At 41.7% G+C, this 26,774-nt stretch overlaps 1 protein-coding gene across 6 annotated transcripts in view; it reads left to right on the forward strand.

The window, feature by feature from the left end:
* Nucleotides 1-26,774, forward strand: part of Dab1 (DAB adaptor protein 1) — a 1,131,348-nt gene that overhangs the window by 266,009 nt on the left and 838,565 nt on the right. The window contains exon 1 of one of the 6 annotated variants that reach the window (XM_031378023.1): nt 67-272. The exons of the other annotated variants lie outside the window; for them this stretch is intronic. The gene's annotated coding sequence lies outside the window, so the exon portion shown is untranslated. Of the gene's footprint in view, nt 1-66; nt 273-26,774 lie in introns of those variants that run through there. 6 annotated transcript variants of the gene reach the window in all.

Below are 26,774 nucleotides of genomic sequence, written 5' to 3' on the forward strand. Positions count from 1 at the left end.
TGCTCTACTGTCCCAGCATCCCTTTCTTATCACATGTGACCCTATTCCACCCTCCTCTCTTGCCAGTCCTCAGGAGGAAGAAAATTACTTGGATTTGAGACGTGAACTGTCATCATTTTCCAGCTCTCATTTCTGAAGCTTTGCCTGGAGCAAAGAGGGCTGGGCAGTGTAGCTTCTAGCTGGTTGGTCAACTGCTCTGTTAAAACACATAAAGTCTGGAAGAACAGATGAATGAACCAAAAGGAGGGAGAGAGAATGAATAGACAAAGCCAGTGAGTATACTTGGGATGAATTTTGCAACTACACAGGTCTCTTTTGCCTTCTGTAAAGTCACATCTTTCACATAGTGGTTTAAAGCCACCTATATTCTTTAGCATGGTCATTGACATCCTAAGAAGACTTTGCTCATGATGTCATAGGTAAATAAATGCAAGGACTACCTACATGAAGAGTTGGTTCAGGTGCCCCCACCACTACCTTGCCTTTGCCATTTCCCCCTGCTCAGCAAAGAGGAAACCTAAGCTGCTATAAGCTTAGGCTTTCTGAGTACCTACTAAGTACTGGGTACTGTGCTGCTCTGGTTATGGGCATTACCTCATTTGCTCAGTGCAGTTGGCCCACAAATTAGGAGGTGCTGTTGTCCACTTTCCATATGGAAAAGCAAAGAAGCCAGTGATGTCACTTTTCAGAGCTCTGCAGCTAAGAAGTGCCACATCTAGAATGCAATCATAAAACTGTCTGGCCCCAAGGTTTTATTGCTCCTTTCATCACAGAGCAACGTCTCTGTAAAGAGCTTTGTAATAGGAAGTTTCACAGAACTGAAACAACTGGGTAATTCGGTGTTGATACATTGGTCAGACTGGTAATTTGAATAAGATAGACGAGGCACAAAATTATAGTCATCCCATCCATTGTGCTAATTTAATTTTCCAGGTGAGTGTATGCTTCTTTGTGAATTAGGTGCCTCCTCCTCCTGGGTCTATTTTAAGAAAGTACTAGAGAAAACATATCCTTCCCTATGTCACCCCACGTCCCCCCTGCTACCAACCCTCATTTTCTTCCTACCATGATTTCTTCCATGATTTTCTCTTGAGGAAAAGAAGCAGATTGAAAACTGTGGTTATATACGTACCCATTAAAATAGATGTTCTGCCTATAAAAATGAACTTGTGTCAGGGTCTAATAAATTACATTGTAATGTGCCTGTTCTCTAGTCTGCAGGGGAATCGCTGTGACTCTTCTGATCACAGTAGCATGATTCCTAGCTGCTCTGTCATTCGCTCCTTACCTGGCCTGGCTGAGGATTTAATCGACATTCACACCAGAAAGCAAGGTGCTGAATATGAACATGTCTTGCCCTCAGGAAGATGAGTCCACAGAACAAATCAGGAAGTCTAACAACTGCTGTGCCCAATTTATCTGATAGCTTATGTGTATTGAAGGTGCTACTGGTTCAAAAGAGATTTTACTCTGAAATGGGGAAGGAATTAATGTCTGCGCTGAGTTTTGAAATACGAGATCATTGGATGAGGTGGGTGCCTTTGTAGGCAGAGAGATCATAAAATACAAAAACACAGAGAGATGAAACAAACCCTGTGTTCTAGGAACTATATGCAGATGAAACACTTTGCAGTTTGAGCAGATGCCTTTAGCTTAAAGACCTTGTTTGGTGTATTAGAGAGTCAGGGCCTCCATGAGCTTAGTGAAGCTGTAGAGAGGCCTCTAGCAGGAAGAAATTGAGGAGAGGTCCCTGATAGCAGGACCTGGTTGTAGACATGACAAGCTCCATGTTTCTTCGGCTTAAAGTGTAAGACTCAGAACAAAGGAAGATGTTGCTGGAGAGGTAGCTGTGGAGGGTCTTGCATAGGGACTCTACAGAGCAGAGGAATAGTTATCTAGTTTGGAATGTGACCACTCTCACTGCTGATGGTAAAATGAATCACCTGAGCTACTTTTCTTGTAGGCTTCCATGTACCAATCAGTTTGAGACATCCCTTAAACCTTCCTAATGCTGCAGCCCTTTAAGACAGTTTTTATGTTATAGTGACCACCAACCATAAAATTATTTTTATTGGTACTTCATGACTATAATTTTGCTCTGTTATAAATAGTAATGTAAATATATGATATACAGGTATCTGGTATGTGGCCTCAAAGAGGGTTACAACTCACAGCTTGAGACCTGAACTAAACTAGAACTTTCCAATCAGAAATCTTTTCTCCTTACATGGAATATTTGGTAATATTTGGCAATATTTTCATCGTCACAGCTGGAGTAATAGGCATATTCAAGGATGCTTCTACACACCCTAGAGTACACAGGTAGCTACTCAAAAAAGGGTTATCTTTCCAGGATGTCAGGGTGCAGAAGCTAGGGGACAATGAAATACACTGGCTGAGTGTTGGAGGAACTAGGTGGGCTGTTGGCAGTGCTTAACTCTGGTCATGGGTCTATGGGAATTTCCTGAAATTTGAGTAAGTCTCTGAATCTCAGGGCTGCTATTGCTCTACATATTAGTTGTGATGGTCACATGCTTTCTAAGCCTGCAGCAATGAGGTCAAATTTGTACTCAACCTTCTACCTGGGAAAATTCTTCTCTGTGCTTTTGATTTCTTCTTTTCTATAAGAGATAGTGATATCTACTTCAGAAAACTAGGAGTCATTGAGGATACCCATGCAAACCAAGACACATAGCAAATGATGCACAGAGATTGTTTAATAACCAGCCTTGCCAGGACACCAGGACCATGCCTAGAGAATCAAGTTTTGAGGGTAGCCTTTAAGATACATTCCAACTCCTTCATTTTCTTTCTCTGGGTACAAATTCAAATATGTTCAGCTTTATGAGAGAAGTAATGAGGCATGTGTGCCATAAAGAGTCCTTGGAGGAAGTCCTTAGTGTGCTTAGACTGGGAAACTTGGGGAAATTTTACCTAAAGAGTTCTGAAGGTATAAACGGAGTTAGGCAAACCAAGAGGAGTGAGGGCTCCTGGAATGTTTGCCTACACCTGACAAGGCAAGGAAAGGGGTCACTATCAAAGTTTAACAATAGCCAACTCCGCATAGTTAGCAGAGTAGTTGTGAGCCTTGTGAGTGGCTAAGGAATGCCCATCAGGCTTCACCCTCTTCCTGTACCATTTCTTTTACTGATATTCGTACTCTGGTTCTCTGAACCCAAGAGAAAGTCAGAGGGAAAAACTCTAAGTCAACCCTTCTGATAGACCAAGAGGGGAAGTGGATCTAAGGACACAGAAAGTATTGATCCTAGAACAGTTCGAGTTTGTAAACTAATCACCTGAGGGGTTGGGAATCATGACTTTCCATCAGAGTCAACATATTAATATTTTATCTCTTTTCAGAGGACAGTAAGCTCCACACACATATCTTTTTGTACCATCTTCAGATCATCTTCACAGCCACACCTAAACTCTAGATGAAACATGTCTTCATTCTGATAAAGGTGCATGTCTAAGATGAGAAGTAAGGGCTATCCAGGTTGCCAGACAGAAATGGCCCAGACTTGGTAGGGTATCTGAATGATTGGATGGAACAGTGGTAACGGAAGCCTCAGGTCTGGCTTTTTTACTTGCTAGTTCTGTGATCTCAGGGACTCTGTTTCTTCACATGTACACTAGGGTATACAATACACCTATATAGTACACTTCCTAGTTTACAGACCTATGTGTGGGTTCTATGCAATTAGAAGAAATCTGGTACTCACTAACACTGCTGTCGATTTATTATTGATCTGAAGAGCTGCTCCTGGGTGCCGACTATGTGCTGGACCTTGAAGTAAAAAATCAATGCAATAGCCGGGTGTGGTGGCGCACGCCTTTAATCCCAGCACTTGGGAGGCAGAGGCAGGTGGATTTCTGAGTTCGAGGCCAGCCTGGTCTACAGAGTGAGCTCCAGGACAGCCAGGGCTATACAGAGAAACCCTGTCTCGGAAAACCAAAAAAAAAAAAAAAATCAATGCAATGAAGGCAAGATCCCAATAAGGTATAAGGTTACTTGCAGTGGTTGATAGGATGGCTTTGAAGGTTATATTAACCCCTTGAAATGGAAGGCAGAGTTTGTATTTGCATTGGGTATGCATTGTTCAAAAAATTATTCATTAGATTTTTCAGGATTTGGGGAACCTTTTAAAGGGGGAATCCTTGAGATGGGAAAATTATAAATGGACCCATAAAACAGGTCTTCCAACCATAACACAGCATGAGGTGTTCATCTTGGAGAAAACATGATAGATCCCTTTTTGCGAACACTCCATAGCCTCAGTAAAATATGAGGCCTTGGACCTCCCGTTGAGCTGGACCCCCTTTGGGACTGTCACTGGATCTTCTTTTCCTCAGGCTCCTCTCCATTTCCATCCCTATAATTCTTTCCAACCGGACAATTATGGGTCAGAGATGTGACTGTGGGATGGCAACACCACCCCCCACTTGAAGCCCTGTCTTCCTGTCTTCCTGCTAGAGGTGGGCTCTATAAGTTCCCTCTCCCTACTGTTGGGCATTTGATTCCTGAGAGTCTCTTACCTCCCAGGTCTCTGGTGCATTCTGGATGGTCCCTCCAAGCCCCTATTTCCTGAGGTTTTACTATCTTAAGGGGTGATTATGTGAAGATGACTGTAATGAAGGGATGACAGAACAGTGTGTATGAATGTGTGCATGTGTGTGCGTGTGTGTGTGTGTGTGTGTGTGTGTGTGTGTGTGTATTTGCTTGCCATTCCTGTGTGTGAGGTGCCATGTTTGCATGATTGAGACACTGTTATAAGCTGTGGGTGGATGTGTGGATGACTGGCAAGAGACAGAGGAGATTGCATAGTTTGAAATATCTTGCTGACCTCAAAGGTATGTGCTTCTTCAAAGGCTGTTTTAACGAACACAAATGGGTATCATTGGACATTTCCACATCATTCTGATAGTGTTAATTTTTACTGAGATTGGGAACCGAGGAAGATTCTCTTTTGGAGTTCTTGAAAGTTCCAATAGGGACCAATGATAAATACTAGCCTTAACACTTCTTTACCTAGGAAATCCCAAAAAGAAAGTGACACTAATTTTCCATTCATCAGATTTTTCTTAAGCACATATGTAGAAGAAGCTGAACATACATCAAACACACAGGGGTGGATAAAGGGAAGGAGGAAGTTAACACTTATTGTATTGAAGGCATCTAATATGCCTTAACCAGTATATCAATTTCACAGGAGGATATCATATTCATTTTACATTTACAGAATCAGGTTGAACAATTTGTCTAAGATTTAAAGTTGTGACTCCTGGAATGTCACATTTGGATTGAGGTAGAGTTATTTCAACCTGTGCTGTTTTCTGAATCTCTGTCCTCTGGCATTGTGTGGGACACACCCATGAGAATATACATCCTCTAATTTGTGCCCAATGCAGCACGATGAAGGGAAGAGTATGAATGCTGAAGAGTCAGTCACTGCTCAGGTTTTGCTGGAGGAACTGGTATTGTAGCTAAATTCTGACAAGTGTGTAACATACATTGACTGGAAGACAAGAAGGTGGGATAGGGAAAACCTGTGAATATCTGTGTCAGTCTTGGTGTGGGGAAGGTTAAGGGCAGTCTACGGAGTACTGTGATGGCTGTAGGATCTAAGCCCAGGAGAGCAGATGGGAAGGAATTATGGAGAATGTTACATGTGTGGTGTTTGATAGAAACTTTGACAACATTAGGAAGCTCCCATCTCTTTTCATCAGCCTTAATCTTTTACTGCAAAACATCCATTGGGCCTTTCTTCAATCCAACATATCTCTCCATAAATCAGGAGAAAATTCTAAGTTCTGACATGGCTTTCTTCTTACCATAAATCTATATGTGAATGTAGTGGGTGGTGGATTTCAGAGATTATACAACAGAACTGTCCTGCCTTTTTCATTTACAAAACAATTTTTATTCATGTGTCTTGTTCTCACAGTCACTGCTGCTAAATTACTGGCTTTCTCACTGGTGAACTTCCCTTATGATCCATGACTGTCCTTTCTATTGCTACCAACTTTACTTATTATACCTGTGTGATAAGCAGAAGCATATAGAAGGATGGGGGCCAGTGTGTCAGGACTTCTCATTTAGCCAGCAGAGCTGATAGGAGGCTGGGTTTCAGTTCCATTGACCTGATTGGCTCTTCCAGCAGGAAAGGACCTCCCTTCATGGTGCCTCAGCACCCTTCCATGCAGCACACCCCAATCTACTTCACAAGAGGTCAGTAGCAGCTGTTCAAATAGTAACTGCTGGAATTAATGCTATTACAAAATTGAGTGTACCTGTGGATTTGGTTTTGCATTATATTCTCACTGATGCTTGATTTTTAGCCATGGATGATCTTTTTTCCTTTTTGTAATTCAAAGTCTCCAGCTCTTGCTTAGTATTTTGTAGATGAGTAGAAAACACACAAGGCTGTAGACAGACAGGCACCTGCTTTTCAGATTGTTTCTGGAAATTTTTTTCTTTCTTTTTTTTTTTTTATTTTTTAGCTTTGTGGCCTCTAGCAAGTCACAGTATACTTTTGCTCATTATCTCCTTACATCTATAATGGAGAGGCGATGACCTCCAGCTTAGCATAGTTGTGAAATTAACTATCATGATGCAGATGAAAGCATATTGCTCAGTGCCTGATACTTTGTAGCTGCCTAGTGAATGAATGAATGAATGAATCAATCAATCAATCAACCAGTCAACCAGAATTGCAAACTGCTTGTAGCTTAATATATAATGAGATATGGCATAGCTAGATTCAAGACACAATGTCCCAGCAAGATGAAAATGTCTCTATTACTAACCACAGTGGGCAGGCAGGAGAGACAGATAGTCCCATAACCCCTCACTCATCCGAGTGGTCAAAGTTGTCTTGCTGTGGTAGTATTCACTCTGTAGTATTGAATAAGGAGAAGACTGCAGAGGGCGTTTGCTTTTGTGGGACAGTGATGCTTGGCAGATCTGTTTCCCACCGGAGTGGAACTTGGTCTCACAACTACACCAAGCAGCACTTTATGACTGCTAGGTACTGTCACATTCACTTTTAGGTACTGCTCCAATTACATCTGCCCTACGTCTTCTCTATAGAAAAGCTGCCCAACCATCAGGATCTTACTCCTTCCTCTTTGAGTGTTATTTTGAGCTCAGCACTGGACCTGGCTCATTACAACTGCTCACTGTTTTCTAAATGAATTGAAGATCCTGTTCCCTAGAATGGATGCTAAGTCAGCCTACAGCACAGCTTGTGAGGAATCCTACAACAGAGTATGTCAAGAGAAACATGGATCCTCTCTTCATGTGTCACAAAGCTGCCCAGAGGGTCATGGAGCCAAGTAGCTCTCCCATTGCTGTCTGCATGTTGAACCTTTGAGTAACATCTACTCACTCTATTGGCCAAGCAGCTCAAAGAGAGGTGTGTGGAGGAGACGGGGAGGTGCTCTCTAAATACATAACATTTTACAGGCAAGAAAGCTAAGGCTCCAGATGGCTTAGGCGCTTGTCCAAAGTTGCTTGCTCCGTTACAGCATCACAGAGATTGCTACAAACTCATTGTGTTCTTCTCATGACACCTTAGTGCCTATATATAGGCCTGTGTAGGCGCACTCACATGTAGAAGCATTCTCAGCATCTTCAGCACTGTACCCAGTGCACTGGGAAGGGTCGACCACAGTAAAAATAATGGCACATTGGAGTGATCTTCCCTTTGCAATTTCTCTCTGGTCTCACATCCATGGAATAGCTGTTGGAGGCACTGTTGTGACTAATATCCTCTTTAAGAGATAAAGAAACAGGCTCAAGGAAGGATAAAGTATGATGCTCTACCAATCCCTGAGGGTGGTACAACCTGAGCTCAGTTATTAGGGTTCTGGCCCTGCAGGACTCACCCCTGAACAGACAGAATGATACAGTCCAAACATTTCCTCCTACTCTCTATGGGCTGCATCCATCTCTAGAGCCAGACTTTCTTATTAATGAGCTGTTGCTGGAAGCCCCGGCTTGCACTTGAGTCCCAAGCTTCGAAAAGCTGTAGTATATTTTAATTATAACCACTTGATAATCCTGGTGTGATGGGAGGGAGACAGTCCTATATCAAGTCTAAGAGTCTTGAAGGAAGGGATTGCTGGACATCCATGAATATTCATTGTTATGCTAAACCACAGGCTGCATTTTCCTTCATTCACTATAATGAGATGCTCTCTGCAGCCTCTCTAGCTTTATAGCTGCTCAGTGGAAGCACAGAAGCATCGATTACCCTTTGCTAGGGTTCCTCCTGCCATCATGTGGGTATTTTGAAAGCCTAGGTGGATTACTAAAGAGACGAAAACCTGCCCCAAAACTGGCTAGTAGTCCTCTGTTCTTCTGCTAGTGGCCTTTCTGACACTGTGAGACCTCATTGCTTATTTGCCTTAATTTCCACAGTGGGGGTGAATGAAGGGGAGAGTTACAGGGATGGGATTCTGATATTCAAATAAAATCTCTGGAGCAGAGGCTAGTATTCCTTAGGGCTCATTGGAAAGGCAGAACCTCAAAATTTACCTTGCTCTCACAAAATCAGAATCTGCCCAGTGACAAGGAACCTAGGGTATATGTTTGGCTATATACCAGGAGCATCAGGCTAGGAGACAGATTCTTAGCTGTAATCTGCTCTTCTCTGTCCCTGTGATTGTGGACAAAACTGCTAACCTTTGGACCACTTTGACCTTTTCTAGGGAGTGAGAAGATAAAGTATGGATATAATAGAATACATTTTAGGAAGGTGAGATCTTCACAAATGCAGAATAATAAACAACATAATGAACATCCTCCTTGAAATTTAAACAATGTCTTCTTGTGACAATGACTTGTACAATAAAGTGATTTCTTGTGGTGTACTATGCACACCACAGTCCACAATGATCAGAGATACAGAACCCTTGATGCAGAACTTTCCCCTTCCTCTGCAACAAAATTCGAAGTCTCTAGTGTTAAAAAAAAAAAAAAGATTAATTACAACCACTCAATAATTCTAGAGTAGTGGAGGAAGGGGTCACCTATATTACACATTAGAATGTGAGGAAAGGGGTTGATAGATAGCCATGAATATTAATTGCTATGCTACATTATGAGTTGTATGTCCTTTGAATTCTTCAAGTGCTAAGTTAAGTATACATTTAGGCTCTGTTCAAGTTCTTCTTGGTTCTGTGTAAATCCAACTTTTTTTCTCATCATTGCTGTCATGGGACTGGACTTTGGTAAATAATGCTCATACCTTAAATGGTTGTGATACCACATTAGATACACACAAAAATTGATAGAGATACTCATGGTCTGCTGTGAAGCTGCTATTGTTCTTTCTTCGGCCCATGTACTTTCTTGATGAGGTGCCAGAGGTGGGACCCAGCAGTAACGTTATACAGCTTAGTCAAAGGCTTAACCTCAGTGAGAAAGCTGGCTCCACTCTTCCCTACACACAGGTGTTTTTTGGATTCACAGGTCTGTCCTTCCCATATCTTTGCCAAAGGTTAATGATGTGCAAGGGGCCCGTGGAGAAGAGCACACATGTATAGTGTGTCCTTATTGGAGATATTGGGTTTGAGGCAACCTTGTGGCTGCGCTTTTATCAACCAGGGGGTTAGTTTTCCTGGAAGAAATTAGAGCTCTAGGATGAGACTTTGAAGACAAGGATGAGTCTGATAGATTAAAGGCAGAGGTAGAAATTGGATAGAGTAGAATAGAGACCTTCTAGAGGCATGAGCACCCCTAAATGTATTAATTACCCTCCGCAGAGACATCAATCATCACCTGCTGAATCCAGCAGCAGAGGTGGATCTCTCAGGCTTAGAGGTTAACTTCCTGAGAGCAAGCAAGATAAGCTATCTCAGAAATTGCTATATGAATTGAGAAAGAACATACTCTGCCAAGTGGAGCAAGCCTCGGTATACATATCTGTGATGGGCATCTTTGAATGGGTTTCCATAATGGCATTAGAAGTGGGATGTCCGGTAGGGAAATGTGCAGGAGAGAGGAGTTCTCCCATGAGGGAGGAATCCTTCTAAATGGGATGCAGAGAACATTATGATGAAGAGACCAGTGCTCTGACCCTACCTTGCAAAGACAGAAGAGGAGACAGACACCTGTGGACAAAATGCAGTGTTTGCTAGAATCCACTACTCCAGGACCCTGATCTCAGGCTTGTAATCCAGAACATGTGAAGACTTTTTGTTTGTTTGCCATATTAGTCTTCCTAGTGCTGGTTAAAAAAAAAAGAGCCACTGAGAAGCAGGGGATTAAGACCCAATTTCTTAGCCAAGGGCCTTGCTGAATGTGTTTGCATGGCAGCAATAACTTTTAGAATGTGTGATTTTCAGTGTTGGATAATGTTGAGTTCTTGGTTTTTAAGTGATCAGGATACTTCCAGAAACCCAGGAATGGAGCTAATGTCCTAGAATTAGGTCCCCAGACCTCTTCTAGTTTCTTCCCCAGCTCCTTCTGGTTCCTGTCCACTGTCTTCATTCCTTTTGTCTCCTACTGACTGAATCTCCAGAGCTCACTGTAATTTCATGTGTTTCCCATGGCTCACAGACCTGCAGTTCTATGTCAGCTCTGTCCTCTCTGTTGAGAACAGTTTTGATGCCCATCTTCCACTCTAACAAAAGAGATGTCAGCTAAGAGATTCTGGGATGTCCTAATGGGTGTGACTAATCATCATTTTCAGGTGGTTTTTACCACCACTCACCCTATCCTAACACCCAGGCAGATGCAGAAACAATTACAATGGTCTCCTTCCCTCCATGTCCATAGACATCATCACATAGACTGAATGAATACCTGCCAGCAATACTTATGGTTCCTGTACATATTAACCACTCACCAACTATATGACCAACTCAATTTTAACCATAGGGACCCCATGCTAAATAAGACAAGGTCTTTGTTTTCCTGGGGCTCCTGCTATGACTGGACAGCTCACTGTCAGAAAGTTAAAATGATAACAATATCAAATAGGGATTATGAACACTAACAGTATGGTGGACTAAGGGTGGTAGGAAGAGGCTACTAGTTTTTGAAATTGCCTGGGTCTATGCTTAAACAAGAAGTAGGAGACATGTAAATAAATATATGCCCCTGAGATGGAGGAAAAAGGAGGTAGCAGGTCCTTGGTTTGGAACACACCCATCATATCATAGGAACAAGGAGATCAATATGGCTGGAGCCTTAACACCTAGTTCAGAGCACAGGAAGTTAGGTAGGGTAGAAGGCTGTAAGACCCTGGCCATGATGGGGTTTTAGCCTCTTACAGAGAATTTGGATTTAACCATAATGAAGTTAGGAGACAACATGTGCTCTGTGCCTATCAAAGAATGTATCATACTGAGGAGAAGAAGCAGACGAGAATCAGAAGCTGAGGCTTAAGTCAAAGTCCTGGGGAAGAACTGACAATTTTTTGGACCAAAGGTAGATCAATCAGAACATGATCAGAGTGGAACATTACTGAATCTCAGCCTCCAGCCTGTGAAGATGCAGGAGTAAAAGCCCTCGGCGGATATGTGCAGTGGCTGTGTGAGACTCCCCACATTCCAAGGTGGGATATCTGCTTACCAATCTGCTTTGGGACAGTCTACCTGCAGGACTTCATATTCCACAGACAGATTCTTTGGTGACTCAGGCAGCATGCTCATTTTCTAGGTGAGAACACAAAGGGTTAGGATGGTTGATTGAGAGCCCAACTGCACTTCTAGACAGATTTTAAAAATGGAGATCCATGGGTCTTCTGATGATTAAGCCCATGGTTTTATGCTCTTCCTTAAGATATGTTCCTTTATCTGAAAAAGCCATGGACTTCACTAAACATGCCCCTCTAAGTCAAGACAGTCTGTTGGACATTGTCACCAGCATGGTAGCAGGGACTTGTCCAAGAAGGAAGAACATGCTTAGGGCTGCTTGTGTGTGTGTGTGTGTGTGTGTGTGTGTGTGTGTGTGTGTGTGTGTACCCAGATTATTTTTCTAATGGTTACCACTCAACTTCTTTGGTCTTCTTTCTTAATCACTTTGTGACTTGTTTTTCTCATCTGTAAAATGGGACCTTTAACCTTCCGGTCAGAATCACTACAAATCCAAGAGCAGAGAATCCAGCATTTAATTAGTTCTGAATGAATGACAGTTCACTACTTTGTCCCTTTCCTCTCACTGACCAGTACCACTCACTTCTGTGTAATCATCTCAGATGGGGACAGACCTTATTAAACAACCCCCAGAATCATACTCAATATCTATTGACCACTAGGCAAAGAACTGTGATCCGGTTTATCTTCATTACCTGAATTAATCTTCACAGGAACTCTGACAGGTATCTGTTGGGATTATTGTCCCCATTTTGCAGGTAATGCGAGGAACACCATCACACTGTTTTTCCAAAGATTATATGTCTGGGGAGTAGGGCCAGATGCCAAATTCTGTCCCTTTCTCTACAGATCAGGCTGGGTGCTGCAGACCATTGACATTCCCTGCCTCTTGTGGCAACTTGGAGCTGTGCTGTTCAGCCAGGCTGCCTTGGTAATTATCCTCTGCAGCTGACATCAGTCAGCATCAGGCCTGAAGCTGCTGGCTGGGGAGTGTCTCTCAATTAGGCTGGGAGTTTAACTTCTAGAAGAGAAACAAGAAACGGAATCTCAGAAGTTGCTAAGTGAATGAAATTGAAATTGCCAGAGATGACTCGCCTTAGGGGAGACAGACTCCTCACTTCCCAGGTCACAGAAATTTTGTTTTCTCTCTCTGGCAGAGTGCTGACCTAGCAGAAGCCACGCAGCCTTACAGCTGGCTCAGATGGCAACTTCAAAGGGTCTGAGAAATTTGAAGCAAATACCAACAGAAGGATTCCCGGCATGGTGTCCTCTGCTGTAGGGTGACATTGTAGCATGGTGTTCTCCATCACAAGAGGGCTCTGTACAGTCCTGTGAGCAGGCATCTCAGAGTTAGGCTGACAAGTTCAGATCCTTCCTTTAGCTGCAGGATCTTGATTAAATCAGGTGCTTCGTCTGTGAAAGAAGTAGCATTCGAACTGATGGAAGGTGTTGCTGAGAATGTTATACCACATCATGTTAGCACACTGGGGCTGGGCTCACGCTCCTGCTAGACAGGATGCACACATCGAGCTTGGAAGGTTTTGGAATACAAGCAGTTCATTTCATTTGTGCCGGCTATTATGTTAATATTATCAACATTGCCAGAGCACAACTTTGCTTTCTGCCTCTAGGTATTTCCTTTATGTTATTTTCAGGTATCAGGCTGAGGAGATATTAGTTGTTTATGTACCTGCTGGACAGGCACAAAGATCTGAATTCAGATCCTCCCCTAACACACACACAAGTGAAAAACTGAAGTGGCGGCATGTACCTGTCACCCAATGGCTGTGGGCTGGGGTGGGGTAGACAGATAGATCCTTAAAGCTCATTGGCCAGACAACCTAGCTGAATCATTAAGACTATGTCTTAAAAATTAAAGATTGAAAGTGATCCAGTAAAAACTCTTAAAGTTGACTTTGAGTCTCCATATAAGCATGCACCCATATGCATACATCCACACTAACAAGGATACACACAAGCATACATCATGAAAAAATACACACCACATCATGGAAAAATATCCTCAGATATCTTAGACATCCGAAAAATCTATGTTCACAGTGAGATTCTAAGATCTGTTTACCAAAATGGTGAAAATTACGAAGACAGGCAACTCATATGATGGCAACTGTGCAGGCCGTGAAGTTGTGAAATGGTACAATCTCTGCCAAAGTAGACTCATGCCTATTCTGTGACCATGGCATTGGCATTTCCAAAAAGAAGGTAAACATGTATCTAGAGAATGTTTTAACCAGTCTATTCATAGCAGATGATTTCATTCTAGCCACAGGCTGGGAGTAGCTCAGGTGTCCATCAATACAAGAATGGAAGAGAAATATACACATGAATACATCTCAAAAAAGAACAAATTATTGATAAATATAACACCATGGGTGAATCTCAAAATGTACTGAACAGAAGGATACTTATAAATGGCACACATACAGTGTGATCCTGTCTATACAAACTTCTAGAATAGGCAAGGCTATTGTGGAAATAAATGCAGACTTCCAGCTCTGTCCCAGCCAATGAACAGCCTGAAAGAGATGTGAGGTCACAGGCTGTCTCCAAATAAGAGACACATGCTAGTGAGAACACAGAACCACAATTTACCAGAGCACCTGTGCTTAGTCTCAGATGTGATTCTCTCTCTCTCTCTCCTCTCTCTCTCTCTCCTCTCTCTCTCTCTCTCTCTCTCTTTCTCTCTCTCTCTTCACTGCTTCCAGTTTTGGGAACAGTTATCTTCTATAGGTTTAGTGTAGACAACTCCGAGTTAAAAAAAAAAAGTGGGAGACGGAGTCATAGGGAGGCACCTACACTTTTATCGATGTTGTCTCTAGTAACTTGACCTGGTTCTCACTTTCAATACTAGAGAAAATTTCATAGTGCTTTCATCATGGGGTGAGATTTGATGGGGTTTGTTTGATTGTTTGTTTTTTGAAGCATACAAGAAATTCTATTCTATTTAACAAAGCCTCACCTTAGAAAAGGGTCAAATTTGCTTAGCTTTTATCAGAGCAATCTGGAGGATGTAAAATATTTCACTCTACCTAGATGTAGCTGTCTATTCAAAGAAAAAGAAAATGCTAAAATCTAGTCCCAGGAAGATACTCTGTCTCACTTCTTCCTCACTTTAAGATGGAAGAAGAAAGGGAGAAGGAGGAAGAGGAGGAGGAGGAGGAGAAGAAGAAGAAGAAGGAGGGATTGTAAAGCATGTATGATGAATCCAGGGAGCAAAGGCTCACAAAAGGCCAAGGTCTAACTACAGAGTTGTCCAAAGCTGCTCCATGCACCTTAGCACCACATGACTAAAGGCCTAATCATAGTACTTCCTCTCACTATAAGGAAAATCTCACATGGCATACTCGACAGACAAACAAATGGATCAGGAAATGGGAGTGCAATGTAGGTAGAGAGATGGAAATTCTGTGAAAAAAATAAACAAAAAAAGGGTCCAATATCAAAGCAGAAACTAAGAATTCTTTTAATGAACTTAGAGCTGGTCCAGGATGCTGAGGAAAGGATCTCCAAACAAGGGTGCATCAGTAGAAACCATTGACAGTGAGGAGAGAAGGCTGAGATGAGACCTACTGTCCAGGGACTGTACCATGTTAAAGTAGGTGTATACTCCACATAATAGGGCATGATGAAGTAGACAAGGTTTATTTTCCAAAATAAGGCACTTGGCCCCCTAATTAAATGACATGGTGCCATTTGAAGGTGGACTTTTATAAGTAGTAAATGTCTGCTGCTAACACATAGGTATCCACTAAACTAAGCTTTGTAAGAAAGGAAAGAAAGGGGAATCCTAAAATTTCTCAGTTGAAAAAAAAATCACAATAAGAAAGATGGCATGGGAAGAAAAACAATATCAACCAACCATAACCCCCCAACCCCCAGCCCAGAGCTCCCAGGGACTAAACCACCATTCAAAGAGTACACATGGCAGGACCAATGGTTCCAGTTGCACATGTAGCAGAGGATGGCCTTTTCTGGCATCAATGGGAGGGGAGGCCCTTGGTCTTGTGAAGGCTCCACGCCCCAGTGTAGGGGAATGCTAGGGTGGTGAGGCAAGAGTGGTGGGTGGGTAGGGGATCATTCTCAGAGAAACAGGGGGGCTGTGAAGGGGAAACCGGGGAATAGGGACAACATTTAAAATGTAAATACATAAAATAACCAATAAACAATTTTAAAGTCAATAAAATGATTCATAATTGAAAAAAAAGAAAGATGACTCAACTAGGAACAATGAGAAATAGCAGATAAAGCAGTGACTGTTGAGGTAGATAAGATTTCAACTATCTCAGAACTCATCATAGATGGCAATATTTTAAATATTCTAACTTTAGGAAATACATTGCCAGAGTGGGTAAAAATGTCACCTAACCATAGGTTGTCTACAAGAAACTCATTTTAAATATGGACAGAAGTTGGATTAAAAAGTAAACACAGAAAACTGTACCATGCTGACAGTGACCCAAAGGAAGTGGGTATCACTATGCTAATCTCATATAGAATAGATTCAGAAGAAGAAAAGTTCCCAGGGTTGAAATTCTATAAAGCTACTCGGACCCCTTGTTCCAGAAGATTTCACATCTGTAACATGCACGCACCTAGCAGCAGAGTAGCAAACTAGGCTGGAAAAGCCTAATGGAGCCCAGAGCAGCATGTAAAAGCAGTTGTTGGAGACCGAGGTGCTCCTCCATCAGAGACAGAGCCATCACACAGGAAGGACACATGGGACTGAGCAATACCTTTAATCAATAGGATGTGACTGGCATCTACAAACTACTTTGTCCGACAACAGAAAAAATATACCTTTGCCAGCTCCCATGAGGTGCTCATGAACATAGATGACAGCCCAGGCCTTAAACATGTCCTCATGAGCTTTAAATAATGGAAATGTACACGGTTTGTTTTAGAGCACCATGAAAATCAACCAGAAATCAAGAACAGGAAGCTAACTGCAAGTTCCCCAAACAAGTAGAGATTCAGCAGCATGCTTCTAAATAATACATGGGTTGGGGAATAAATCTCAAACGAAATAAAAATAGGATGAAAACACAACTTATAATTGCCTCCTGAAGCAAAGGTAGGGCTTAGAGAGGTGCTCATGTCACCGAATATGTGTGCTGGAAAAAAAGGAAAGCTCTAAAATCAGAAAGTTCAAGTTTTTCCCTTAGGTAACTAGAAAAGGAAGAACAGTAAGGCCAAGTTAGGCAGAGGAAGAGCAATAAAAACTAAAGCAGATGTCAGTGGAATTCAAAACAAGATGACCATGGGGCAAATTGTATAGACACTGGTAGTGGTGGCTAGGAGGCCTTTATAGGGTTTCATGTCACTCAGCTCTTGTTCATTTGCTCTCCAGCCATATAAAGACACAATGTCATCCCCTTTTGATCTCTGTCCCTTATATTATGCAACACACACCAACAGGTTGGAAGGGGGAGCAACCCTCCCCAGATACCGATATTGACGCAGTAATCTTGGACTCTCCAGGCTCCTATGCTGTAAGAAATTAATTTCTCTTTGTTATAAATGACCTCCATGTGACACTTCATTATAATAAAATAAGCTGACTCGGACAATTGAAAGATCCAATGCTAGTCACTATGGAGAGCCATGGTAGACTTCATTCATTGCCATTGTGGAAAATAGTTGGCAAGGGTTTGTTGTTGCTTTGTTTTATTTTGTTTTGTTTTGTTTTTTAGAAATACCCATACCATATAATACAGTACTTATTTGTCTTTGTATTCATACAAAGAGTTTGAAAACAATGTTGTACAAGAATCTTTGCAAGGTTGTTTGTTAAAAAGTTTATTGTAATTTCTAAACTTGTAGCAAACTAGATGTCTTCAAGTAGATATATAACCTATGATATATCTAGAAACTGTAATGTTACTTGGCATTTCAAAAATAAGCTATCAAGCCATGAAACAATGTGAAATAAATGAGATAAAAATTACCAAAAAAGAGAACGAAACCAGCTCAAAAGGCTACATATGATATTGTTTCAGACTTTATGACATTCTAGAAAAGGGAAGTCAAGAATTCAATATAAAGGTCATTGTTTGCCAGGGGTTAGGAAAGAAACAAAAGGACTAAGTAGAGAAATGGTACAAATCTAGCTGTCCTGGCTTCCACCTTTGTGGACATTTATTATTTAAAGCTTTCAGAATGGAGGGGACACTGCTGGAACACAGATGACTTTTAGTACAGTAAATCAATTGTGTATGAAACTATAAAGGACAATGATATTATAATGCACAGAATAAACAAATCGGTTCTGACGGAAGCTATGGTATTCATGTGATTACTGCATCCCAGTGTAAGTTCACTGATGATTTCCTGTGCAGTACTGTAGAGGGAGTACCAGTAATGGATGCTGGGCAAGATGGGGCAGGGGGTATTAGGACATCTCTGCATCTTCATCCCAATATTGTTGCGAACCTAAAACAATTGTAAAAAAATATAAAATGCTGTTTTTTTAAGATGTAGAATCATATTGACCTCTGTAATGGTTAGAGGTATAAAGAAGAACAGGTTTGAGAGAGAGATTTCTGGTGTATGAAACATTGCACACTTAAGAAGAAACTAGGTTATTCAAGTACATGAATTTGTCAACAGCTTTTAACTCTAAGTAGGAAAAAGCCTGGAAACAAATGTCAAACTCTAGTTAACAATACACATTCAGACATTTAGAAGGCATGTACCGATGTCTGCCTGCCTCTTTAAGATGGGCGGATGGGTGGCCATAGAGACGGACAGATGACAGATGAATATACACACAAAATGCAGAAGTAAAATTGTGAACATGTGGGTATTCGGTTAACAATTCTTCTGTGCTTTTAAACATTTTCATTGAGGGGAAGGAAAAACCAGCTCCCTGGACAGTTTGCCTCTGTCTACCCGAAGAAGAAATTCTAAAGGTCACACTGGAAACCTGAAAAAGGCAGTGTTTCAAAGAGTGGACTTTCAGATTCCCCGTGTTTCAAGTTTCAAGCCCTCAATCAGAAGGCACAGCAATTTAGAGTAAGAATGAAATTAGAAGTTGAGAGTTTTTCATGCCAACACCTCTAGAGAGTGGTGGTCAGAACTTGTTGCTTTGTAGTTACACTGGCAGGCAGGTAAGGTCCCCTGTAAGCCTGGTAGTTTGGGTTCATTCCTAAGTCATTGAGTGAACAAGGGGAAGTGACTGTGTGCCTCTCACCCACAGGGCATGGAACTTCCATTCTAGGACTTCACAGTCTCATGGTTCAGGGAGCGGCTGTCCAGCGGGGAGAGGTGCCTGCCTTTCGCATCTGAAGAGAGAGAAAGTCCTTTGTGTTCAAGAAGGAAATTTATGCTATAGTACTTACATTGTAAGCTACTTGGGCAGGGTGCAAGGTGTCAGCACCAACTTCCTGGGACAGATGAGGAGAGCTTAATCTACATACTTTGAGTCAGGTAATTTGAGAGTGGAACCCAGGCTGCCTGGCTCCTATGTTTGTACACAGCTGCCACTGGTAGAAAGTGTTTATGGTAGGAACTGTACCTTTTGATCTGAATTTGAAACGTCCCCTAAAGAGTGTATATGAAAACTTAGTCCACAGCCTGTGACATGTTTGGGAAGCTGCAGAACCTTAGGAGGCTGAGGCTTGTGGAAGGAAGTGAGGTTGTGGTCTAGTAGGTGGAAGCTAGGCACTAATAGAAGGAAGTTGGGTTTAGGGGGATATACCGCTTAGGTAGCTACTGAGATCCTTTGGAGACCTCATTCTTTTTCTCTCCTACATCCATGAAGTAAGCTGCCTCATTCCACTGCATGTTTCCTTCACGATGTGCTGTGTTACTATAGTGTGCTCAAAGAGACAAGATTAACCACCATGCATTACAACTACACAGCATTAGAAACCATTTCCTCCTTTCCAAGTTGTTTTTCCAAGCCATTTTGTCTCTACAACAGCCAGATGACTAATAATATATACCTTTACTCACCCTTCTTCTTACAGATTTGAGGCTAAGTGGGATTTTAGGGTCTCTTAAGATCCTACCCAACATGGAAACATTTTGAGGAAGACTTACATTTTCTAAACGATAAACTTAAAAAATAAAATAAGACAGGCTTCCTGTAATCATTTTGTGCTAATTGTCACATCTGATGCTATCGTGTGGCTTTGTCATTTGCAGTGTCCTCGGGTATAGTTGTTGGCTTAGAGTTTTCAAAACCTACTCTAATAAGGTTTCATAAACACCTTAACCTCCCTGCTAGCCCACCACCCACTTGAGGTAGTGAAAAAGAAGTTACTAGGACATGGGGAAATGAACCTGTTTAGAAGCAATTCTCTGGGGGTGATTTCAATCTTTGTTGTCAGTTCATCAGCAGTTTAGTCTACTAGCAAATGACATACATGAATCAGCAGCTGCAGTTCAGTCCACTCGGCAGACTCTGCACATGAATCAGCAGTAGAATATTGAGAGAAGTTCTTTAGTAAGTTACTCTCTATGAAGTCATGACAAACCCAGATCAGGAACTGGGTGCCAGGCCAACCAGTGCCAGAGCGTCATCAGCAGAGAGTAGCGAAGCAGTGCAAGGTGAACCAAAGCATGAGCCTTGTCATGTCACTGTCTGTGGTCATATTTCTATCCTTCTAAACATCACGCGTCCTTTCCCATGTCTGCTTCAGCAAGACATCTTCTCACCCGTGTCTTCTTCAGCAAAAACATTCTTTCGTGTGTCTGCTTTAGCTAAACATCCTTCTGCCTGTCTGTCCCAGTGAAACATCATTTGACATAACTGAATTTCCAAAGAAACCAGAAATTTCCACTTTATGCAGCCTTATATGAGCCTCTCAAGAACCCTGTAAGACAAAGATAGGATCTTTATTTCTATCAAGCCTAAGGGATGTTCAGTGGTTCGACCAAGGTTAAACATCTGGGCTAGAGATAAAGGGAGGAATCCCAACCTCCCAGATACCCTGTTCACATGGCTCCCACATGACCTGTTTTTCATCTCAGCCTGGCTCTAAGACTCTGGGCCTACCTAATTTACATATGAGCTCATGCAAGTTCTTGGGAAGTGACCAATATATAATGTGTAGCTAATATGATAAAGAACAATTCTACTTTTGTTACAAAGGAAGGGAACTCTCTAGGGGACCATAACAGTCAGGCCCCTCTCTGTGGAACTCAGAGTTTTATGGGCATCGAGAAACAATTCATCCTCGCAATGGACCATTGGGCCTGGCAACTCCCGTTGTTCTCACCATTCTGTGGAGTGGGAAAGGATATTAAGAGATTTGGCCCAGGGTCACAGCATCCAGGCTGTAAATCACACAGTCTTGGTGGCAGCATGAGGAATGGAAGCAGGACTTTGGAATAACCATCCTGAGAGTTGAGGGTGCGCTCTGGTTCTTATGCATGTAATGTGTTTTTAAGTACCCTCAAGAGCTCGTGTCTAGGAGCAGAAATTGATGTCACACACATCAGCCTTGACACTCATTATCAAATCTCTTGTTCAAAGTCAAAAGGAAATCAGATAAGGATCATGAGAACTCTCAGTTTTCTTTTCCCATAGGGCTCTGCTCATCACTTGAGGGATGCTCATACTCTCATAGTTTCCTAGTCTGGTCAAGTCTGTTCCTCTCCCATGGTCAGACTTCTGCTTGAGGATGCAGAATAGGGAAGAATATTAGCTTTGATATGGATTGCAGCCTGCCTTTAACTTTATGACCTTGGATGAGTCACTTTCTACCTTTGAGTATTCATCCCTACTCCAGGAATGACAGTCAGAACAGATGACATCCTAGAACAATGAAGAAAGGCAAATTCTCACACAGAGGCCTTGTGAGCATTTTTTTCTAGTCTGTGATTGGGAACACAAGGACTATGCTGTGTGCTCAGTGTTCTGTATCTAGCCCAATTCTTGACAGGAGAAAGGCACTTGATGGATGTGGAATGAGTGAATAAAAATGGCGCAGGCCTGTGGCCTAGGATGAGCAATGTTGCCCTGAGTTCTGTCGGTGGCTTGCATGAATTTCAAGCGTGACCCATTTCAGGCTGGAACCTCTGGCTGTTAGTCATCCCCGAGACCTGTCAGCATATAATCACCCGCGTCAAAGGTTCCCATGACATAGAAGGCCAAGATTTTTTTTTCTGTATCCAGAGGTTGGAATGATTGATGTACAAAGTTAGTGTAATAGCAGGGGTCCACTCTGCTCCTGCCTTCCTAATGGTACTTCAGAGGTTAAATTTTGAAGTGGAGAGTGGTAATCTTGATGAGAGTCAGGGTGACCATTAGCTGGGGAAGGGAAAGCTGGGGTTGATGTCTCTTTGTCTGCCTCCAAGACCATGCGTGTTTCTGTTTATCAACCTGCTATTTTTATAGATACTCAGGGAGTGGCTATGAGTGGCTAAGGACTTCATTTAAATCTTATGTACCTCATGACTTTGAATAACTCTAATATGACTGCTATTTCAAAATGGCATTAATAAAATGTGTCAATCGTAACAACTGGCTTTGAAGGATTACAAATGTCAAATGCTTTGGGAAGCAATTATTACCACCCACCCCAAAGGGAAACTGAGACACAAAATGTTAGTAATTCACTCTAGGTTCTTGAGAGAGAAGAGAGTGGACCAGGACTCTGCCTCAGTGTCTATTTGGCTGCAGAGCTGAAATTCATGATCAGTAAAGCCTTGTTCAATTCTTCCATCTGCTCCTCGAAAAATAGTGGCATAGATCAATGGGGAAAGTTTCTAACTGTATCCTTCATCTAAGGATTGGCTCCTCAAGGTGCATAATTCAGGTGGGTATCCTCCCAAGAATCTGATTAACAGAGAGTGCTCATTAACAGTTTCATGTGAATTGCTAGGGGGTGTAATAAGAACTCTTTAGAATCAGACTGCTTTCGAAAGGGTGTGTATTCATTTATTCATTTAATGTTTTCAACTTGTATTCAGCTGTGTGTAGCAACTTTGTACTTGCAAGGTAGATATTGAAAGAAAGCTTCTTGTTAGCAGAGCTATTTTAGTTTCCAAATACTGGTTTGTTGTGGCTGTTTCTTTCTAATCCCTGTCACCGTTACTTACATTGTCTTACATCTCCACTGGCATAAAATCTGGGTGAAAATTATAGCCTATACTTCTATGTTCTTCGTTTCTGATAAAACTGAATTCCATCTAGAGGCACTTTATTAGTTATCTTACTAGTGGTGAGAAGAGAAAGTATAAGTTTTAGCCTGTAAAATTCTCACAGCAGCCACGTAAGGCTCATGTTCCTGTTATAACTTTGTTATGATGATACCAAGATAAGTTCAACCAGCCAACCTCAGGACTCTGTTAGAAACATATGATATCATTTCAGGCTTAGTATCTTCCCTGAAAGAACTTTGTGAAGGGCAGTTGAGGGTAGTTGTCTTGCACTTTCCAGCAACTCCATGCTCTTACCACCTTTAGCTTACTGCACATATTTGAAGGTCTTAAAGGTGAGAGAGAAATGCTATGTATAAAAATGAACAAGTCATGCCAAAAGGGAATATTACCTCATAGATAGATGAAGTGAAATGAGGAATGAAGAATATTGAGTGGGAAAGAAAGATAGAGGGATATTCAATGTAGTATAAAACCCAGCCATTACTTGTATGACAGGGAGTACCAAGGAGCTAGGATGAGTAGAATAGGATGGTCAAAATGAGTCCATTGAGTCAGTGGTGGCTGGGATGCTCAGAAGCCATGGTAGAGATGTCACCTATGTTGTTGGATGAGATGAAAAGCTAGTTGGGTGGGATACTGGATGGCAGTTGAGCAGAATATGGCCCGATCTGATATAGCTTTAAAGGAGTCACCTTAAGTGTCTTTCTTGGCAGGAAAGAGATTGTAGAACGTGAGAATGGAAGAGGGAAGTGTTGGAGGACTGATACAGAGGCCCAAGGAGGGATTCTATTGAACAACACAGGCAGATGTCCATAGTGGCAAGAGAGGATCTGATTCTAACTCTCTGTCCATAGCACAGCCTTGGTAGGAATTAAGGAGAGTCAACACAAGAAAGGAAGAAATGAGGAGAGCCCTGAGGACTGCCTCTATGGTGTAGGTAGCCACTGACACCCCAGAAGATGGTGCGGATCTACTCCTTTGGAGCTTAATATCGAGTTAGGAAGTCAGCATTTTTATGGTACTTTTACTTCTGTTGCTATAAATGAAATACACAGCCTCCTGGTAGAACAGTCCTAAAATACATGCAGTAGACAGCCCTGTTTCCTGACTTCTTTCCCAAGAGAAAAACACTGTTCCAATCTGTAATGTATTTTTCTAGACATGATCAAAAAATATACAAGAATGTGCATGTGTTGTACTTTCTTTCCTTTATTAAGAAATTTTAAATTATTTTCTTTTGTAAAGCATAGTCCAGACTACATAAGCTATTCTACAGCCTACTTTCCCAGTAAATAATACATCTCAGAGATTAATTCATACTACTACATGTAGAAATGCTTCAGTCTTTTCTACTGTATTTCCTTATTGTTATGTATTTAATTAATTCCCTACTGAAGAACACTATTACTATTTCTAATACTGTTAAATTACTAATGATGCTATGATAAATAATGTCTTTGAACATATATATTATATACATGTGGAATTAGGTTCATGGGATATACTCCTAGTAGACTTTATCTATGTACCTACTACTTATCATCTATCTTTCTCCTTTTTCTTTCTTTCTTCCTTTCTTTCTTCCTTCCTTCCTTCTTTTCTTTCTTTTTCTCCTCCTTTCTTTCTTTCTTTCTTTCTTTCTTTCTTTCTTTCTTTCTTTCTTTCTTTCTTCCTACTTATCAAGAGTGCCACAATGTCACCAAAAGTATTGTCATTTACAGTCCATCCTCAATGCACCTGTCAAGGAGAAACTGCTGCTTATGATGACAACAACACAGATGGCAAGCTGTGTATGAATACTATTCTATATTTGGCTAATTGCCATCATCACTGTTCTTAGTATATATTTTCCGATTTCCCAATCAAATCCAGGGAGCAGCTATAGTCTATACATACTTTTTAATAACAATTCAGACACTAGGAGATATAGCAGACTTCCTAAGTTGGGAATAAAAGAAGTAACTAATATAACTGCTTTCTTAGATAGGGACGGTCACCACAGGTCATAGATGCGGTTTCTCTGTTAAGGTCATAAAGACAGGGCTGTGAGTCGATCTGGGTTGTTATGTAATGCCTTAGGACAAGTTACACTCATGGAACATTTACAGAAGGGAGGAGAGCAGGCATGTAGAGCAAAGGCTGCAGACCAGCAACGGGCATTCCTATATGTACCTGAGAGGCCACAGAGTCACAAGAGTCCTTCTGAGGGCTGTGGAGAGCTCCGCCTGAATTCCCATTCTGGTCATTCCACTGTCTTCAGAACCTAGAATGAATTGTTTACCCCTTCCATTTCTTCATCTGAAAATGGGACTTTACTTCTATAGCATTATTTTCAGAGCTAAGTAAACACGTAAAGTCCTATCAGTGTTGCCTGTGTAATAAATACTCAGAACGAGCTTGGCTCTTTCATTACACAGATATGGCCTACAGTTAGGGTAAGAAGGATTTAACTGTCAGGCTGTGAGAATCACTCTCTGTCATTCTTGGTTTTGACCTGAAGGAATCTGGGTTTGGAGGAGGCTTCCTTATGTTAGAAAACATTAAGGTAGAGTAGAACTGGAGTCCAGGGACCAATGAAGAGTGGCTGCCAAGTCCTTTATGGTAATTTCATTGTCTGGAAGAGAGGAAGACCAAGCTGTGACTGGACTTGGGCCTTGTCAATGTCCTTCAAATCGCCTTCCTGAACCAGTGCATTGGCTGTCACCAGCCAGGTTTCACTGCCAGGGAGTAATTATTGATTGTTAATTTATAGGAAGTAGGGTTTATTTCTTTTATCTGCCTAGAAGAAGGTCTTCTCTATGGAAGCAGGCCTGAGATCTGCACACAGTTCGGGAGCTGGCAGAGAGCTGGAGGCACTCACTCCAGTAAGGAGCCCAGCCAAGCTGGCTTAAGCTGTAATGATAAACGATCTTCCTCTGCGGAGACACCAAGCAGTGTACCACTAGGTTTTGTCTGGTAAGGTCAGCCTCTGGCTTGGATGCACAGACAGTCCCTCCTAAGATGAGCTCCTACCATGGGTGTGGCTGTACTTTACTCCCAGGGCAGCAATTGTGCAAACCATTGAGAACTGGACTCTGAATGCTCAGAGCTGATGGCCTGTAACCATCCTTTTCCCACTCCTACTTGGCACATATCAAAACCTTTAATAAATGGTGTGCATGTGTGCTCTCCAGCTTCGCATCTCTGCCCAGAGCAAGGCTTTGGAGAAATATGGTGCCCAATAACTTCAAGGGATCAAGCGCTTTCAAGAAAATTTTCTGTTAAGAAGTTGAGCTAGGGGGAATTGAAAGCAAGGCTGCCAGCTTTGATGTCTTAAGTAGGAAATTTCAATGGCTTCCCAGCTGCCAAGCTCTGGTTCTTCTGCGGCTGGGGCAAGATTTAAGAAAATGATTGTATCACACATCCTGTGGGTGACAGGCAATGAAGTGTCAGGAGCTTGAGGAACCCAGAAAGAGTATGGAGGCGGTTGGAGGTGGGAGCAGGCTGAGGAGATTTACCAGTTCCTCACCCTGTCTCCTTTTCTTTTTTTGTAAAGATAATTTGGTTTGGAAATTATCTATTACAAAACTATTCTCACTATCAAGATGTAAAGAATTCTTGGGGAGAGGGGAGGCAACAGGGGTTCATTCTTATTGTTTTTGTTTGTTTATTTGTTTGTTTTTTGGAGGGGAAACTGGGAAAGGAGAAACCATACAACACATAAATAAAGAAAATAACTAATAAAAAATTATTTAAAATAATAAAAAAAGAAATCACGGAAAAACAGAAAGAAGACCAAGTAATTTTGCTAGTCACAAAAGGCAAATATTTTGTTGTATTACATCTGTTATAAAAATGTTACTAAATAGATATCAAATTTTCTTCCATGTACTTCTCTTTGTATTCATAGACTAGTGCATTCCTTATCCCTCATCAGAAAAGCCTCATTTTGCATTTGATGGCAAATAATAAAGAGACCTACAGCTGCTGAGAGCACAGAGGATGTGTGATAGGTGGAGTACACACACACACACACACACACAGCTAGACTTGAACTTTTT

The sequence above is a fragment of the Mastomys coucha genome, unplaced genomic scaffold, assembly GCF_008632895.1.
Source record: "Mastomys coucha isolate ucsf_1 unplaced genomic scaffold, UCSF_Mcou_1 pScaffold18, whole genome shotgun sequence".
NCBI classification, from domain to species: domain Eukaryota; kingdom Metazoa; phylum Chordata; class Mammalia; order Rodentia; family Muridae; genus Mastomys; species Mastomys coucha.